At 46.4% G+C, this 20,427-nt stretch overlaps 1 protein-coding gene across 3 annotated transcripts in view; it reads right to left on the bottom strand.

The window, feature by feature from the left end:
* TTC27 (tetratricopeptide repeat domain 27) overlaps positions 1-20,427 on the bottom strand; it is a 169,856-nt gene that overhangs the window by 61,436 nt on the left and 87,993 nt on the right. The window lies entirely within an intron of this gene.

Genomic DNA, 20,427 nt, shown 5'->3' with positions numbered 1-20,427 from the left:
AGACAAGGCCCGCCTTGTGCAAGGCCTTGCCCACAATGGATGCATCGATGGTCGTAGAAACCGAACAAAGAAAAGTCTTGTTCAAATGGTGGAAAATTTCCAACACACACACACACACACACACACACACACTTAGAGACACGTAGTTTGTACCTCGCAGGACTGAATTCGATTTTACAAATCATCAATTAAATTACAAAAACCTAAAACTTTTCACAAGAACAATTTTTTTTTTTAATCTTGAGGGGAGTCAAGAACTTTCTTCTTGAAGAAATTACCTGTTTTGCTCCAGGTGCTTTTGTGCGAAATGCGTTTATTTAAGAAGTTACGTTTCCCTCGTAGTTTAAATCTGACGTAATCCCACAGCACGGATATAACTTGAAGTGCATCGGTATTTTGACAGTCATCGCAGAGCAATACATTTAATCCTGCACAAAGGTCAAGTAATTACCCAAGGCAGATGCAGAATAAGCAAGACGTCAACGACTGCGCAGCAGAGTGTGACAAAAATTAAAATCGAGCCTTTCCTCAACCGCTGCGGAAACCAGAAGCAACCAGGGAATTCCAATATCCTAACTTGTTGAAAGAGTGGATGACAAAACATCAGCACCATGTGAGAAATATTCCACAAAGTGCAGCCTGACAGTGGTCTGCTGTGAAGCCTCATTCCAAACCATAGGTACCATCAAACTCCAAACTTCATTCCAAACATGTCTTGATCTCCGTCATTCAATCAATACGGACAGACTGACCTTTTGCCAACAGACGGCCTTCTAACTCGCGAGGCCCTGCAAAATCTGCCTCGTCTGTCCCACCTCAACCCGACGATTCCTCCATTCTCAATCGTCCATGAATTCTCAAATATAATGATTCAGGTTACTAAATGTTTGTTGAGAACTTCGAGATGTTAAAACATCTGGTGTTGTATTTTTCTGGACATAACGCAAATACAAAGAGACTGTGAGACAGCCAGAGGAATTCAAAGCTCTGCTGCATTGTATTTACCTTCAAATTTATGCTATTACACCACAGCACATCTCACTAAAAGACAGCATGCCACACATCTTTGGCAAATCAAACTGAGATGACGTGCACTTCGGCAGATCAAGTGCAGATGCAATTTTAACAAGGAGTGCTTCCATGATTGGAGAAGACAACACAAAGACGAAATGCTGAGGAGGAAAGTCTGTACAGGAGGTTAGCAAAACTTTCGAGGGGAGAATGAAACTTTTTTTGCAACTTGGATCTGGTGGTAATAATAATCAAATATGACTTAAGAATCGTTTTCATAGGGGTGTGGAAATAGCATGCACTCTCAGCCCACTCATGTTTATCATGGTAATGGAGCTGGTAAGCAGGAAGGAGAACATGAGGGGAAGTATGGGGAGGATATTGTATGCGGACAATCTGGTTGTTGTAGTGCAGAGTGGGTGGGAGATGCAGGAAGTACTTGAGGAGTAGAAGGATGCATTTGTGAAGCATGGGCTGAAGATGAGTATGGAGAAGACTGAGGTGAGGTGGATTGGGCAGCAGAGAAAATATCAGGCGAGAGGGAAAGGAGATCAGACAAGCAAATAGGTTTGAGTATCTGGGGGGGAACAGTGACCGGGGGTGGTAAGTCTGAGGCTGAGGTGCGGAGGAGGATTCAGATGGGTGTGAATGCATGGAGGAGGGTGGAGGGAGTAATGGCAGACAGAAAGATTTAAAGGAGATTGAAAGTGAAGTTTCTGATGTCGTGTGTAACGGTAATGCCAGCATACCTTTATGGTCTGGAAACGGTGGCACTGACAGAACACAACAATAACGGCTGCAGGTTTGCGAGAACAACTGGGTCGGGAGGATTGCGGGCGTGAAGAGGGTGGATATAAGGTGGATGGATAAACTGAGGGAGGAGGTTGGTGTGCAGATGAGCTTGACTGGGAGATTGGTGAAATATCGGCTGAGATGGCCTGGACATTTGATGTGGATTGGGCAAGACAGAATGGCAAAGAGAGCGGAATGGTTGAGGGAGCAAGGTAAGAAGAAAAGAGGTAGACTGTGGTTGAAGAGTGGAGAGAGTTGGCTGAGGAGGGATCGACGACTGTATTTACTGAATTTCAAAGGCCAAGGGATCTTTAACCAGCAAATGGTAGGGGATGGGACAGCCAGCTTACCATCCCCTCCAAAGGAAGGCACACTTGTTGATGCAGCACGCTGTCTGCGAAACACTACCAGGAAGACAGTTTCCAGTTGAGTTGGCAATGAAAACGAGACGGGACAGATAGTAGGCGACTACGTTACTACTGTGTCATCCTGTCAATCGGAACAGTGTGTGCGCATTGAAAGCATGCAGAATTTACCACACGCAGACGTAACAAACTCGGAACTGTCTGAAGATAACACATATAGAAAAACATACAATGGAAGATCGTTCAAAAATGGCCGAGTCTCTGGGCCTGATACTCTCAAATCACAAAAGGATGGTACCTCTCCGTCTTGTATCTCCTCTTTTCTGATGTTGTGCCCTTTCCAATAATTACCTTGCTTGCCCCCTTCCCCCTGAGGTTTCTGCAGGGTGCACGAGATCTGCTAGTAACCTCCTCATAGTGAAACTCTCAAAATCCAGACTCACTACTCACCTTCCCTCATTTCTTCCTCTTTTCTCTCACCTGTGGAACCTACTTTCTCAGTCTGTTCAATCTAATCCTTCCCTCTACGGCAGTGGTTCCAAACCTTTTTTCTGTCGTTTCCCCCTTCAACCAGTTCAACCGTCCGGATTTCCCCCCACCCTCCCCCCCCTTATATATATATATTGTTGCGGATATGAGGATTGCAATTTTTTTATTGTGTTGTATTGTATTGGAAATGGTAATGAACATTGTTTGAATATGGCCCCTCCTGCCTCCAGAGTTGTGTAAAGGTAAAAAGGGCGTCCCGGTAGTTATTCCATGAAACACCACATTGCAGGACCCGATAAAACCCTTGTTCAGTAGCTTATATCTATTATGTGTTTTAGAGTAAGGCCTTGTCTTCCATTAGAATAATACTCCATTGCACCGAATCAATTAAGAATAGCTCCCCTTCAATACTTCCATTTCCCAGCCAAACTCTCCATCTGCGGGTAAAGCAGTTCACAAGCGTGGGGTGCACGCCCTCTCATTTCGCTGCTATAGTGAATATGTGCTCCGTGCTCTGTTTGAACAGGAGGGGCGGGGTCGCCCGGGAGAGACAAGCCCAGGGCGCGCCACGAAGGGCGGGGCTGTTCAGCCCCATGCCCAAATAAGGAAACAAGCCCGTGGCTCGCCACGAGGGGCGCGCCGTCGGCGCCATGCCCAAATAAGGAGACAAGCCCGTGGGATTACCATACAAGGTCACGAAACAGAGCACGGGGGAGGAGGGCGGTACCGAAACCGAAGGGGGCGTGTCAGACCCACGCGGGAGGTTTGGAGAGAAGGGTGCGACGATCGCGGGGACAAGCGACCAAGGGATACGGCAGATGAGTCTAGGTGCGTAAGAGGGCGTGTCAGTCCCGCGCTGGAGAGAAGTGAGAGGAAGGAAATACGAGCTGAGCTGCGTGGAGAGGTACACGACAAAGAAAGGGTCCAAGAGAAAGCAGAGGAACTTTTACGAACAAGTTGCAAAGAGATACGGCAGATGAGTCCAGCCCCATTTCAACCAGCCGCGTGAAGCCCTGACGGGGCAGCGAGTGACCCTGCCGGCGTGCGCTGAAAAGCCGAATACCAGGAGCTGCCGGCGTGCGCTGTAAAGCGGCTTTCAAGGAGCTGCCGGCTCCCCGCTTCCCGCCCGGAGTGGACCTGCTCGCTGTGCCCTGTGATCCCACCTGCTCATCCTTTCCAGCCATTCCTGCCTGCAAGTTCCCCATTTGCGTACGTGAGTTTGTTTTGTTCGTGCTGTCCTGGGTAGTAACTAAGTCTGTATAAGCTAGTAATTTTCACTGTGTCACCTGCGTTTTCATGTCCGCTGTAAATACCCGTGACTGCTCTTTTTGCTTATGTGTGTAAATAATAATAAACCCCGTTACTCTTCTGTACGTCTTCTTCTTCCTCTTTGCATTCGTCGTCTTAGTCTTTTCCCGATTGAGTAGCTGTGGCGTGATACGGCCAACGTCTGGGTGAATCGGGTTTAGTCGGGGAACAACTGTTCGTTCGCGGAGCCTACGCTCGGCAAATATAACATCCTTAACCGCGTACCGTAACAATTGGTGTCAGGAGTGGGATACGGACTTGAAGCGCGCTTAACGCGCTCAAAATTACGAGCTGCTGGAAATTTGTGTTGTAAAGCAAAACCCGAATTTTGAAATCGCGCCATGGCTGGTCAAGGCGACGGGATGCCGGTGGGTGAGCTAGAGGAGGGGTTAGGAGTAACCCAGGATCAGAGGGACGAAGTAGAGGAGAACATTGGCAATGTGGTTGAGGGGGTATCAGGTGCACAAAATGGCGCGCTCGCGCACGTGGTTGAAGAGTCCCAAAATAGCGGCGCCGCGGAGGGCGAGCCCGCGGTGGCGGCTGGGGACGCTGGGCAAACCGGGTTTGACCTCGGATTATTCTTGACCCAACTGAATGCAAAAATGGATAGGATGGGGGGCCAAATGGGGGCAATGAGGGACGAAGCGAGGGCTCAGAGTGAGCAATTGGGGGTAATGAGGGACGAAGCGAGGGGTACCGGTGAGGGATTAGACAATAAATTTGAGGGGTTAGACAACGGGATAAAAGAGGTAAAGAATGGGTTAACGGGGGTGGAAAATAGAATGGCTGCCCAGGAGAATCAGATAGAAGGGGTGAAACATGGGTTAATAGGGGTGGAAAATAGAATGGCTGCCCAGGAGAATCAGATAGAGGGGGTGAAAAATGGGTTAGAGGGGTTAGAAAACAAGATGGAAAACAAATTGCGGGCAATAGGGGAGCAATCCGCCCGGGAAATCGAACAGATGGGGAACCAGATAGAGGAGGTGAAAATCGGGTTAGAAAGTAAATTGGATGCTCAGAGGGATGAATTGGGACAGATGAGGGTGGCATCTACAAAAGAGATGGAGGAGATGAAGGAGGAGATACGACGAGGTGTAAGTGAGGTCTCGGGGGTACGCGAGGAGGTAAAGCAAGGTGAAAAGCGTATGGAGAAAGAGGTGAGGAATAATACGGCGAGGTTACAAGGGGGAATAGAGGGTCTGACGAGGGGAGTAGAACAGCTGACAGTGGGACAAAAGGAACTAGTGGACCAAGTGGAAAAGAACACTGCAATAATCGGGGGATTAAAAGCGACACAAAAAGACATTAAAAATGAATTAATAGCGACACAGAAGGAATGTCAGATGGTACATGAGGGGTTGACGAAGAAGTTGGAAGAGGTGACAGAAGTAATGGAGACGAAGGACCGAGAGGTGAGGACGCACATAGAAACGGTTAAAGTGGCGTTAGAGGAAGAGATAGAGGGGGCGCACCGGGAGATGAAGGAGGTAAAGGAAAAATTAGAGGAGGTGGAAGAAGGGGTGAGTGAAATTAAGAAGAGACGAAGGAAAACTAAGAGAGAAATACAGGAGGAGGTGATGGAATATGTGCAAGGTCGGTGCTCAACTCATAATGGTGTGCTCACTAACCAAATAAAGAGTTTGCAGGTGGCAGAAGATGTGCGGAGACGAGGTGTCAAGGTGAGTGGCGATATATTCGGAAATGTATATGATGTGAGGGGAGCTTCAGTCGGCTTGGGGGTTGATTTGGATCCGGGTGTTCGTGAGAGGCCGTTGGTGAAGTGTGCGACAGGTACGGTGTGCGAGAATGTCCGACTCTGGGGTGTGTGAGGAAAAAGTGCGCGCCGAGGAGTGAGGGTGCTGTCGAGAGTGAGTCGGTCGTAGCGCGTGTGCGAGGGAGCACATGGAAGCGCGTAGTGAGGAGTGTTACAGAGGATGTAACGGAAGCATGCATGCCTGTGGGGAGTGTTACAGAGGATGTAACGGGAGAGAGTGCGCAAGAAGATGCGCGAGAAAGGTGTGTAACGGACAGGTGCATGGGGAAAGAGTGCGCTGTCAAGAGTGAGGGAGAATGCACGCCTGTGGTGAGTGTTACGGAGGAAGTAACGAGAGAGTGTGCGCAAGAGGATGCGCGAGAAAGGTGTGTAACGGACGGGTGCATGGGGAAAGGGTGCGCTGTCAAAAGTAAGGAAGAATGCACACCTGTGGTGAGTGTTACAGAGGATGTAACGGGAGAGTGTGCGCAAGAGTGTGCGCGAGAAAGGTGTGTAACGGACGGGTGCATGAGGAAAGAGTGCGCTGTCGAGAGTAAGGGTGAGTGCGCTGTCAAGAGTGGAGGTGAGAGTAGTAAGAGTGACACGGAGCATGAGTTGGTTGTGACAGGTGAGAGGATGTACACCTGGAATGGAAGGATGCACACCTGGAATGGTAGAACGCGTATGGGAATGCACGCTGGAGTTGGTAGTGAGGCACGTGGTTGGGTGTGCGAGTGAGAGCACACCTGTGATTGTCACAGAGGAGGGGGCGCGAAGAGGTGTGTTGGTGAGGTGTGCGAACAACGAATGTGTGCCAAGGTGTTCGGTGGTCAGGTGTGTGACCAAGTCTGTGAGCGGAATGAGTGTACCTGGGTGTGTAAGAGAAGGTGCAATGACGAGGAGCATGGGAACAGCTGGATGTATGAGCAAGGAACAGGCTGCGGGGATGCAGGTGAGGCATCGACGGTAACCGGGTTAGAGGTTAGAGCGAATTATAGCCGAATCGGGCCCTCGGTGCGCGTCGGGCAGCTTCGCGTGCCGCGAGGCCCAGCGGGGATCCGAACCACGGCGGGTTCGAAAGGACCGCCGTACGTGATCCACGCTGGGCCGCGCTTGGAACGGCCGCGTCCGTGCTCCGCTAGGCGGAACGGGCAGCCCGATAGGAAGGGTCGTCATGGCGACCCCTTTTTGTTGAGACGTTCCGGCAGGTCGAGATCGGGCCATTGGATGGCTCCGTGCCGAGGTGGTGCGTGGGATCTCGGCCCGGGTAAGCGTCCTTCCCTGCACCGAGTGCCGGACGCATCCAGCCGCCGGCACCAAACAACCCGCATTCATTGCTCGGCTTTACGAAGCCGGGCTGTGGAAGTGAATTGGCGCACCGAGAGGCACTAGTGAGTGGACTGTGATGGCGAGAATAGTGTTTTGGACCCAAAATTAGAAAAAGGCAAAAATTTGATGATTGGCAAAGGATTGGCAGTAATGATTGGCAGATGATGGGTAGTGATTAGCAAATTTTTGATTTGTTGAAATTGATGTGCAAAATTGATAGTGGGACGTCCCCGATGTGGTGGGATGGCAACTCTGTCATCCCTCACAGCAGGGGGCAAAGGAGCACTAGATTTATGGGGTTTATGGCAGTGAAAACTAGCCCGGGAGGGTTTGGATAATGTGTAGGGCCCTAGAGATTGACATTAGGTAACGTTAAAGTTAGGTAATGACAATGATACCTGTAGTGGGGACGTAGGTAGATTAGTGTGGATGATAATGACGAGGGAGCGCAATAGTTTAAAGGGGCGACTGGGAAGCGCAAGTTTCAGAGGGGAGTAGTTAGATGAGATGATGCTGTGTGTTTGAGGATTGGAAGTGTATGGTGAACAGGTGTGATTGAACAGGTGTAATTGCACAGGTGTGCAACTGAACAGGTGTATGGAGCAGTGTTTGAGTGAGTGATGGTGATGAGTATTGTGCTGACCAAATGGTCCAGGAAGGAAGGAGGGTGCAGGTGGCACCAGGTGTGAGTGCACAGGTGTGCAACAACAGGTATGAGGAACAGGTGTATGGAATAAATGGTAGTGTGGAATATATGGAGTATTGGAATGGATGGTCGTGGAGTGAGTATGGTGGAAACTATGGAGTGGAGTGGATGGTGCGAAGGTGTGAATGGGGGAAGAGTGGACCCCCATCACGAATACCCGGGGCGGGTAGTGTAAGTGTTAGGTAGAGGGTACAGGTAAATTGTGGTTGGATATTGGCATCTGTGGTGCGGGTGGAAGAATGGTGATTGGATGGGTGCATTAGTGTTGTGGAAATGGCTGGGCGTGTAGCCTGTTAGTGTGTGTAATTGGTTTGGGCACTCCACCACTGTGAGGATGTCGGCCAGGTGAGGACGCAGGTGGGCTCTGGGAGCCGATAGTTGTGGATGGGGCCCGAGGATCCGGAGGACGGACCCGGGTAGCCCAGTGCCAGAGGGCACCAAGGGGTGACAGAGCCAGGAGGGGCCTTCCCCAGTTAGTTAGGTTAGGGTGAGGAGCTAGGTAAGCTCGGGTGGCAACTACAGTGGTGGAGGTGTGCAGGTGGGTAGACCTGCTGGGAGAGCTACACGACCCAGCCCAGAAATTGTGCAAGGGCACAGGGAGATGAATCGGGGGAGTGAGACCCCAAATTGAGAAGCACCACAGTTTGGTCAATGGGAATTGGTTTTTAGAACCCATAGTGTAAGTGGCCAATGGATTGGCAGGGAAAGACCCCGGGTAGAGTAAAGTGTGTTAAAGTCATTTAGAGGATAGTTAGGATTGGAGTCTCCTCGCACCATCTGCATCCACTCACCTGAGGTGACAGGTACTCCACACCATGCCACGTTTTGATTATTTTTTTGTGCAAATGTTTTGGATTGTGAGACGCATCATGACGTGGGTGTGACATTGTGCTTTGTGTTCCATCTCTCCCTCCTTATGAGGATTGATGATGAATTGATGATGGCAAATTTTGAAGTAGAGGGATTGTGGGAACGAATTTGGAATAGAAGAAATATGGGGAAGACGTGACAGTAGTGACGAATTTGTAATGTGTCGATTTTGTACATATGGGGCAAGGGCAAGGGTAGTGTAGGTGACAGGGGGGGTGACGTACGGTAGGGACGAGCTTTCTCACTTCGCTCTCCGTACGCATTTCACCCTGCATTGCCTTATTGATGTGTACCCTTGTGACCTTACCCCTCGCTCATTTGTCTTGTCCCCCTTTTGTCGCCCACATGACCTGAGCGCCACTGGGCGCCGAGGGGAGCGTGCGTGAGTCGGCCATTGTGCGCCCGAAACTCCCAGAACCAGCTGTCTGCATCGATGCACCACATTATGGACCACATGTCTGTGGCCGAGCACCACTGATGGACCCCATGGGTTGGGGCGTGGCCCCTCTGCTGGAACCGGCCATGAAGGCCCAAAATCTTGCTGGCGGACCTGGGCCACAGGGCACCGATGCCCCACAGGTGAACCACACTCGTCGGCCCCTGTGGGCCATAAATAAATAAAAATGGACACGTTGGGTGCAAGTTTTAATACAAATAGGCCGCCAGCAAAGGAAAAGACAACATCTGGAAGAACAAATAATAATAGCCAGCAGAGGGAGCCGAAGAGCAAGAGACCACCTGCAGGGTTAGGGGTTGTTGATTTATTTTTATTCATGAACAATGGTGACTGCACCGATTGGTGCTTGAGGGTGTGTTGGTGCGTTTTGGGTGCTTTCATGGTGCATTGATGCAGAGCAGACTGTCTCCCCCCCAGAAAGAACAATCACAGGTCCTGGGTTAGTTTGGTAAATAAAAGTAGCGTCAACTGTAAATAATGCTCCCCACCGTCAGTGTGTAGTTTGAAGACCATTCCGCAATTCGGTTAGCTGTGGGTGTGAGTCTGTTAGGCAGGGTGCAATGGAGCAGCGGGACATATTTATTTATGTTTTAAAACTGTCGCACTCAGGGTCAGGTTAAAAGTAGAGGGAACTACACCTACGTGTCACACTAAATAAAAGTTGTAGGCCCAGAACGTGCCTAAGAGGAGGAGGGTGCAGTGTTGCGGATATGAGGATTGCAATTTTTTTATTGTGTTGTATTGTATTGGAAATGGTAATGAACATTGTTTGAATATGGCCCCTCCTGCCTCCAGAGTTGTGTAAAGGTAAAAAGGGCGTCCCGGTAGTTATTCCATGAAACACCACATTGCAGGACCCGATAAAACCCTTGTTCAGTAGCTTATATCTTATTATGTGTTTTAGAGTAAGGCCTTGTCTTCCATTAGAATAATACTCCATTGCACCGAATCAATTAAGAATAGCTCCCCTTCAATACTTCCATTTCCCAGACAAACTCTCCATCTGTGGGTAAAGCAGTTCACAAGCGTGGGGTGCACGCCCTCTCATTTCGCTGCTATAGTGAATATGTGGTCCGTGCTCTGTTTGAACAGGAGGGGCGGGGTCACCCGGGAGAGGCAAGCCCAGGGCGCGCCACGAAGGGCGGGGCTGTTCAGCCCCATGCCCAAATAAGGAAACAAGCCCGTGGCTCGCCACGAGGGGCGCGCCGTCGGCGCCATGCCCAAATAAGGAGACAAGCCCGTGGGATTACCATACAAGGTCACGAAACAGAGCACGGGGGAGGAGGGCGGTACCGAAACCGAAGGGGGCGTGTCAGACCTGCGCGGGAGGTTTGGAGAGAAGGGTGCGACGATCGCGGGGACAAGCGACCAAGGGATACAGCAGATGAGTCTAGGTGCGTAAGAGGGCGTGTCAGTCCCGCGCTGGAGAGAAGTGAGAGGAAGGAAATACGAGCTGAGCTGCGTGGAGAGGTACACGACAAAGAAAGGGTCCAAGAGAAAGCAGAGGAACTTTTACGAACGAGTTGCAAAGAGATACGGCAGATGAGTCCAGCCCCGTTTCAACCAGCCGCGTGAAGCCCTGACGGGGCAGCGAGTGACCCTGCTGGCGTGCGCTGAAAAGCCGAATACCAGGAGCTGCCGGCGTGCGCTGTAAAGCGGATTTCAAGGAGCTGCCGGCTCCCCGCTTCCCGCCCGGAGTGGACCTGCTCGCTGTGCCCTGTGATCCCACCTGCTCATCCTTTCCAGCCATTCCTGCCTGCAAGTTCCCCATTTGCGTACGTGAGTTTGTTTTGTTCGTGCTGTCCTGGGTAGTAACTAAGTCTGTATAAGCTAGTCATTTTCACTGTGTCACCTGCGTTTTCATGTCCGCTGTAAATACCCGTGACTGCGCTTTTTGCTTATGTGTGTAAATAATAATAAACCCCGTTACTCTTCTGTACGTCTTCTTCTTCCTCTTTGCATTCGTCGTCTTAGTCTTTTCCCGATTGAGTAGCTGTGGCGCGATACGGCCAACGTCTGGGTGAATCGGGTTTAGTCGGGGAACAACTGTTCGGTCGCGGAGCCTCTGCTCGGCAAATATAACATCCTTAACCGCGTACCGTAACAATATATATATATATATATATATATATATATATATATATATAGATATATATGAACAAGGAAAAAAGTAGCTAAATCACAAAATTTATTCGCTTAATAACATAAATAACATAATAAGTAACATAAAAATATAGCAACACACACACACACCCACACACTCCTACACATACATACAAACCTACAAGTTTCCCCCTTGGAATCCTAAAATTTCCCCCCAGGGGGAAATTTCCCCCAGGTTGGGAAATGCTGCTCTACGGCTTCAACACAGGTATTCACCACCATCTCATGTGATCCACAACCGCAACCATTACCTTTTCAAACTCCACTAACCCTCAAGCCTTCCTTTCCTGATTATTGTGTTTTCACCCTCTCCATCACACTCGTTTTCATTTTTTCTGTTCCATTTCTGTTTCATCCCCCATTTCCCCATTCATCTTCTTGCTGTGATTGAGCTTCCATCCAGCTTGTGCATCCTCTCGCTCCCCTTGATCTCATCGTTGCATTGAATGGTCCCCCTTTGTCCATTGTTGTCTTTGTTATTTTATGTTCTTGTCCATTCTGTGTTCTACCTCTTCCATGAACCTCGACTTCAAAAAGGGACAAACATGTACATCCGCCTTGCATATTTTACAGTCTATCGTTTGCAATATCACTGAGACTTGTCCAAAAATGGTCTTTGAGACATTTTGCTAAGACAATTAAAAAAACAAAAAACATTTTGTTTGAGAAATTGACATTTCTTCATCAACGTGCGTTTACATTTCACTTGTATTTTGAGATTTTGTTTTATCAATAAATCGGTCTCCGAGGCTGGATTTCAATGACAAATGTATCTTTATTGCTATCCTTCCTTAAATACAACTCAACGAATGGAAATTTTAACAAAATGAACATCTTAATTTATTGTTTTGAACAGACTATATTAACTGTTATATGTGCATGTTTTAATGTTTTTCTGACATGCCCTACTCTTGACAGTTTCTTGACAAGGGTTACACTGGATGGTTTGCCATTACCTTCCCAGCAGAGCAGGAATTTTGTCATGGTGCCAGCAATAGCTTGCCTACCTTTCGCGAAGGAAACCGTAGGATATCTAACACCACAATCTACTGCTGGCAGAAGACACGCCCAGTTTAATGACACGCCCAGTTTAACGACACGCCCAGTTTAACGACACGCCCAGTTTAACGACACGCCCAGTTTAACGTCAATTTGAGGGACAGCCCACATATTGATGAATCGCCCTGCCTGTGAAACACCAGAATGACCGTTTATAGCTGGGTCGAGATTCAAAACCAGTCTAGACAGCTTAGACACGAGTGTGCGAACCTCAAGGCCGACCTGCCAGCCCTTAATGTTTATAGGACAGTGTAAATAACACATTCCATTATTGGCAAAGATAAAGTAGCTTCAGCAGGATATCAAACATCAAGCTGTTTGAAGCATTTAGAGTAAGGACCGTGAAAGTGAGAAATGTGTAAACAAAGCAAGTTCGTCAAATTGGTGGGAGGGAGTCAGTTTTGTGCTCATTTTTAATTGCAGAATTTGTGAAGCATTATTTTCCAAGCTGTTTTGATAGGTCAGTGTCATGTTTCTTCAACAAACAGCTGCAATAAGCATAAAATATTCGGATGGAAGGAATATATGGAAAGCAGAAAAGAGCATTTTAACTCAAACTCAAGACAGGACAGGAAGGAGGGAATTTTCTCCAAATATGTCCCAGGCAAATGCAGAAAACACACAGTTCCAGATGCCTCTGAGTAGAACATGTCTGTGAACCGGAGACATCGCGCAACCGCAAGAAGGTTCACATGTTAAAGGTCTTTGAGTTTATTCATCATAGAAACTTAAGGATGCACTTTTTTTAGAGAATGAAATAAGAATGAAAGGATGTCTGGTTACGTGCTCCTCCATTTACACACCAGAAAAAAAATAAAATCTTTCATTGATCAGAATAATGCTCTGTGTGTGTGTGTGTGTGTGTGTGTGTGTGTGTGTGTGTGTGTAATATATACAGGGTGATCCAAAGTAATGCGCAATGTCTTATTTAACAACAATATTTTTTATTGTTGTTCGATTTTGTTTGTTTTTGTCTAATAATAAACCACATTTAGAGGCCATTTTTCCCCGCAAAGTGGGGGTTGGCCTTTTTCGGGGACCGTGGTTGTTGTTGTTTTTCGGTCCCCTTTTTGAAGCAATGTTTTACGGCCGGATGCCCTTCCTGCCGCCAACCCTTTTTGTCGCCTTTTACGACAAGCAGGGAATTACCAGTGAACTGGTACTCAATTTGTCGACCTCGGAAGGTCCGATGACAGGCTGAGTCAACCCCCCTGGCGTTAATTCAGCGATCGACCGGGATTCGAACCCAGGATCCTGGGATCCTAAGCTGGCACCCTAGCCGCTAGCCCAACACCAGGCTTTTTTTTTTGTCTTTTTTTTTTTGTCACCTTTTTTTTTTGTCTAATAATATACATAATTATTTAAGCTTTTGTTTATTACACCAAAAAAGAAATGCTCTAACAAGCAATAAGGAGTGATATCATTAGTAGTTGATGAAATGCTCAATCCAAGCACCGCACCTCTGGATGGCAGCTGCCACACGGACACTGAAGTTGCCGATGACCTGGCTGGGAGCTGGGGCTGGTACGCATCTGATTTCCAATCTGATGTTATTTTTCAACTCCTGCAGTGTGTGTGGGTTGTTTTCATAGACTTTAGCTTTGAGGGATTCCCATAGGTAGTAGTCGGGAGGAGACAGATCTGAGGAGGATGGAGGCCACTGGCCATGGGTTATCCGTGCATCTTATTTCTTTCTCTCCTCTTATTTATTTCAGTCTGGAGCTGCAGTAACTGTATCTTCTACGGATAGGTCAGATCGTCGTGTATGATTCTACAAAAGGTCGTTCGAGAAGTTCCCACCACCTGTGCATGTCGGAGTATAAACTTTTTTGGATAAGCCAGCAAAGCTTCTCTTACAGGATCCATCTTGTCACGTGTTTTTACTGAAGGTTTTCGACCACTGTATCCTTTAATTTGTTATTTCGCACTGCCAATGTCTCTAAACCTTTCAACAATATGTTTGATGTTTTTGTATTGTGGAATTCTTGCATTCGGCTGGATCCTACAAAACTGCCTTTGCGTAGAAACATATGACTTGGTCAAAAAAAAAAAAGCGTCTGTAAAATGAGCGTCCGCTGGGGAAAAGTGAAAGGAAATTGTTCAATATTGGATGAAACAGCTATGGGGGGGGGGGGGGGGGGATGTTTAAACCTTGTTCTTTAGGAAACATGAAAATAAAAAAGTCACAGAAGTAAATTATGACAGCTGTTTGAAAAGCTGCTCTATCACTTTGGACGACACTGTAATTATAGTGTATGTATGTATATATGTGTATATATATACTGCACATGCATATATATATATATATATATATATATATATATTTATTTATTTATATATATATATATGCTGGCTACGTAGCTGAAGCTACGTCCGCATCTGATTTAATCTCCCGATTATTTATTTAATGCAAATGAGACGCCCTGCTCGTACTGTGGAGTTTCTACTATTTCTCACAGTTATATATGTATGTATGTATATATATATATTACTGTAGAAACTCAGAATTCCAACAGAACTCCAAGCCCTGTTGGGATCCGTGTAGGGTTGGACGGCTTCAGGATTTCTACATTACCATCACAGCAGACATGTCACGAAATGGCGATCGCGCTCACAACAACAACAACAACAACGATGTATACCTGACCACCACGATCAATGAACTTCAACGACTGATGCAAAAAAGACAAAGACATGAACTACACCTCACTTACCTAAACGAATAGAAACAACGAGGGATCGTACCTAAAGGTCTCCTCATTAAAAAACGATCTTGCTTCGCAACTCGAACCAATGATGACGTCATCACTGCGCGTTGGAATCTACTGCTATGGAACACTGCTCAACAACTACTGGAGATTGTAATCACACAAGTAAAAATAAAATTAATCAAATTGAATGAGAACATCAGCCAAAAGATGGAGAGGATGTGGAGGAATGTGAATCCTGGCCAATACCACCACATAATGTGCTCATTCAATGATAAGCTAATGGCTGCTAAACACGACATTGTTACAGTTAAGGAAAGGAAACTTAAACGTGATGAAATGTTATGCAAGCATATAAAACCATCTCAAGAGAATACACCCATTGTAAACAATAACCAGGTAACTCCAACCACCACTCCCAACCACTTCAACCTCTTCACTCCAACCACTTCTGACCAACCACTACAACCACTTCTCCAACCACTTCCAACCACTTCAACCACTCCATCTCCAACCACTCCAACCACTTCTCAAACCACTTCTGACCAACTTAAGCATAAACACAAAATCGACATTATCATAAAAAACAATACACAAACCGCAGACATCATTACATACAGAACCGTTCCTCCATGGAAATAAACACAGCTGAGGTTGAAAATAGTCAAACAAACAACAATAGAACTTCTACTACAACCAAACTTGTAGATCTACCTAAACTCGGGATCATCAATCTTTCCAATCATTCCCTCAGTGAGGCGGAAATAAACCTGCTCTCTAAGGGTTTAAAATTTTGCCCAATCGCTCCACAAATAGACCAATTACAATTGAAAGAGGATTTAAAAGATTTCTGTAGGCGAATGACATGAAAGGCACACTTTGCTAAAGTACACCCAGCACCATCAACACCGCAACAAACACCAACAACCACGCATACAATCACATACACCGATACAGATACCCCACAACTCACTTTACCCAAACCAAAAAGCACCTGGACACCACGTGTTGACAATCCATATCTACATGTCTATATGGAACAAGTGAGCAATGAAATTGAAAAGGTGGCACAAAAATATAATTGTTCCAGACATAATAGTCAGGTTCATTATGTTCAGATTTATAATTTCGTTCTTTTTTTGTGGAGATTAGCAAACCTATACATTTTTGGAAAGCTTATAGCACCAGGAATCCGAAAAACCATGTTTCCATTTGCGCAAATTTTTCTTTGGCGGCCATATTGGATTTTCAAAATGGCCACCATCGGAAACCTATTTTTCGCGATATCTCAACATCCGAACCACCTAGAGTGCTGATTCCAACACCTATACCCACATTTTTGGGGATGAGGAATCACATGAAGCCATCTAAAATAATCTACACCTACCCTGGGATACCAGGTGGCAGCCTACAGCGGATTTTCAAGATGGCCACTTTCAGGAAACATGTTTTTTTCTGAATATGTATACCACATTGAGTGATGTTTCGCCTCAGTACAGTCATAGTCATAAATGGGATCATTTCAACATGTTCAGTTCATGTACATGGAAAGTCATTATATCAGACCTAATAGTTCATTTAAAATAAACCTCATGAAGCTCACAATTACTTACCTGTTGTCGTTTTATATATTTGCAGGTCTTGAGAGAAGATGAGTGAAGTTACGACTCAGCCCACACAGTGGCAGCACTGCATAATTTGTCAAACCGCTTCAACAAAATATGGAACGCTTGTCCAGCAGCCCAAACCGGACTCGTTTGAACACTTGCTACAAACCCTTAATGATAGAGCAGCCTACCATGATGGAAAATATGTTAAAATTCACAGTCGCTTAAAGGATGAAACAAGTGAAAGTCTGCAATTCAATAATGCAGTTTGGCATCGTATCTGTTATTCAAATGCAACCAACAAAGAGAAGGTACAACGTGCCAAAGACCGCCATCAATATCACATTTCAGCCGGCTCCTACACAGAGAAAAAACGTGGACAAAAGCGAAAAAGCACAGAACTGGACGAACCATCAACTTCCACCACCAGTCCGTTTACACGTTCTGCAACAGCTCCATTCATTAAGGAACATTGCTTTTTCTGCCAGGAAGATAACGAGCAAAAATTGTACACATTGAGAACAGAAAACGGTGGGAAAGCATTACACGATGCTGTGGAGCTGTCTGGAAATCTCACCCTGCAAACTAGGTTAAACACATCCATCTCACCCACTGATGCACATGCAATCGATGTTCAATACCACAAGTCATGTTGGACAACAAATGTATTCCATGTGTTACGTACCAAGGATAACAAGGGAACAACAGAGAGAGGTCATCCGTTTCAAACATCATGTTTGATTGAGTTGATTAGCCTTGTCGACTGTCAAACTCAGAATAAACAATACTTATCCATGGCACATATTGAAACAACATACATCAACTTGCTTGGTGGCACAGATGCATTGGCGCACCACTTCCCTGCATATAGTAGACACTGGCTCAAGGAGAGAATTCTTCTAGAACTACCACACGTAACGTCTGTTAGGCAAAAGGACAGGAGAAAACCTTCTGTTCTTTACTCCCCAGATGCATGCGAATCCGATATGGTTCAGTCTGCCATGATAGAAAGTGAAGTAGACGATCTGAATATTATCTATAAAGCAGCAAAGGCATTGCGCAGAATTATCAAGAACTTCCACCAACAGGAAAACTCATCCGATGCTATACAGGTCACTAGCAGCACAGATGATGTTCCAGCAGCACTCCACGCAATGATCAGATGGGTTATGGTGGGGCCAACAGAAACACTAGAAACTGAAAAACGAACCACTCACGTTAACAGAGAAGTACTCACTGTTAGTCAGATGCTATTTGGTGGATTCAAATCTGACAAGCAAGTGAACTATAGGCCCAAAACTGATTCTGCGACCTTCCGATCAACCAAATCACAAGAAACTCCACAGTCTCTAGGATTAGCCTTGGCAGTTCACCATGACACAAGAAACAAGAAACTCCTGGAAAGTCTCTGCTCTCAAGGTTACTGTGTCTCGTACAGTCGTGTTATGCACCTCGAACAGCCCTAGCAAATGCCATTGTGGAAAACACCCTGAAGTTCCAAGGACTTTATGTTCCTCCATTTTTGAAGAAGGGAACTTTTGTGTTTTTTGCAGCTGATAACACAGACTTTGCTGAAGACAGCGTGGATGGCAAAGGGACAACCCATGGAACAATCATTGCTGTTTATCAAAAACGTGACACTCAAGGAGAAACATTGGCGCCACAACTGAGCATAGCTGACACTACCAGTTTGTCAGTGACCCCGTACCAGGTTCCTATGCTTCATTGTGACAAGCCGGTGCCGAAAACCATAAAGAGAACAGACACATTCCACATCAGCAAGGATGGTATATCACCAGCGTATCACCTTACACATCTAGGATGGTTGGTTGCTTCTATGATCACCAGAATGCAGAAATCAAACAGCACATATATACCTGGTTGGGCAGGATACCACTCATTGCTGTCGGGTAGTCACAGTTTGACACAAGTCGGAGTCTTACCCCTTCTACCTGAAGTAGCACACGAGTGGTCGACTCTTCTGACCGTCATCTCTCAGACAACTCAGCTAAAGAACTTAGTTGTTGGTACAAGCCACCCTACAGTCATTTCCTGGGATATGGCCCTCTATGAAAAGGTGATAAGGCTGCTGGATGCAAGGCCAGACCTGAAAGGTACCGTTGTACCTCGGCTTGGCGAGCTGCATGTGGTCATGGCTGCTTTGAGAGCCCTGGGTACTTCCATTGAGAACTCAGGTATTGATGACGCGTGGATAGAGGCCGACCTCTACGGACCTTCAACAACAAGGCAGATCCTGAGATGTTCGCATTACAAACGCACTCTCCGTGCTCATATTTATTCATATATAGCACTTTATGAAATGGCGCTGGACCTGTTCTTCAAAGATTATCCACAGTTGAAAGCCGTTTGCTCAGGTATGTCAGAAGAAATAGACGAGGCATGTTCAGAAAAGGACAAGTTCACCAAAGCCACAAGTGTGAAAGAAGCCAACACAAAACTGTTGAATGTCATCACTACAGCTGATGTTGTGAACATATTCAAGACTTGGGAAACAGAACAATCCAAAAAAGCCATGTTCAAGTCCTTGATGAATTACCTGCATCGAGTGGAGACAATTCTGTTCTTTGTGGAAGCTTCTCGGGACGCAGATCTCAAACTCCACCTCGAATCTGGTGAGGCACTCAGCAAGCTATTTTTCTCCATGGATCGTATCAAATACAAACGTCTTTGGCCGCGATACATAGCAGATATGTATGACCTGAGGAAGACGCATCCGGCCACATACAGGGAACTCGAGAATGGAAATATCTCAGTAACGAAATCTAGCATCCCCTTTGTATCAATCGGTGCAGACCACGCTTGTGAACAGGAAAACAGAGCAATGAAGGTTCATTCTGGACTTCCAAGCATCTCCAATAATGCCAATGCAAGGCAGAGATTCTTTATGGCCTCTCCAGAATTGTCACGGCTGACCAGAGAATTCAAAGATCAGTTCGACACCAAAACAGACAAAGTGACAGAACACCACGAACTTAGTCCGAGGGCAGTGAATCTGAACAATACAGCAGTTGAAAAGATCAAGGCTGCTATCATGAGTCATGGCAATCCATTTACCACAGAAGGAAATAGCATATACAACTTGATCACACATGCCTATGTCCCAGAGGAGCACACGTCACAAATCCTGAATATCGACAACATTGGTCAACACTTGTACGAAGAGTATGTTGACGAAAGAATCAACGGAACAGTCAGCTTATTTGCACCCGTGAAAAAAGAAAACAACACGATGTACTTGTCTGGTGTGAAGAAGACCAAGATCATGCTCAGGGACAAGTCAGTCGACTTGAAGGAAACAAAAGACTTGTATGGAAGGCTGATGATATTGACAAAATCAAGCCGTGATGTTGACCAGAAAGACGCAATAGGCAACTACGAATTCACCCTTACACCTCGCGCCTTGTTCGCACCAAACGGTGACCTGCTTCCTTGCCTTGACAAGTCAAAGTTAATCCATCTCCTTGTGAAACATGGAGACTTAGCTCCGGGTGACTTAGCTCCGACCTCAGGTCCTCAAGCTCAAGTCCATAACTCTGCAGCTATGAAAATAGCAGTAGTCGACGCCATGGTTCTTGTACAGAAATTGTCGACAAAACCAGCTGCAACAGTAACCGTTGAAGATCTCAGTGTCAGCTTTAATACCAGATTGATGTCACTGACAAGACATTTTGACGAAGTTATCCTCGTGTTTGATACTTACAAGGCCGATTCGTTGAAGCAAAGCACAAGACAAAAAAGACGAGGGGGGCACAATCCAGTCCAGTACCAAGTGAAGGACAATACCAAGAT

This window comes from Myxine glutinosa, chromosome 9, assembly GCF_964187855.1.
Source record: "Myxine glutinosa chromosome 9, kmMyxGlut1.1, whole genome shotgun sequence".
Taxonomy (NCBI): Eukaryota; Metazoa; Chordata; class Myxini; order Myxiniformes; family Myxinidae; genus Myxine; species Myxine glutinosa.
Note: the sequence above shows the minus strand (reverse complement) of the source record. Positions and strands in the feature narration are given on the sequence as shown.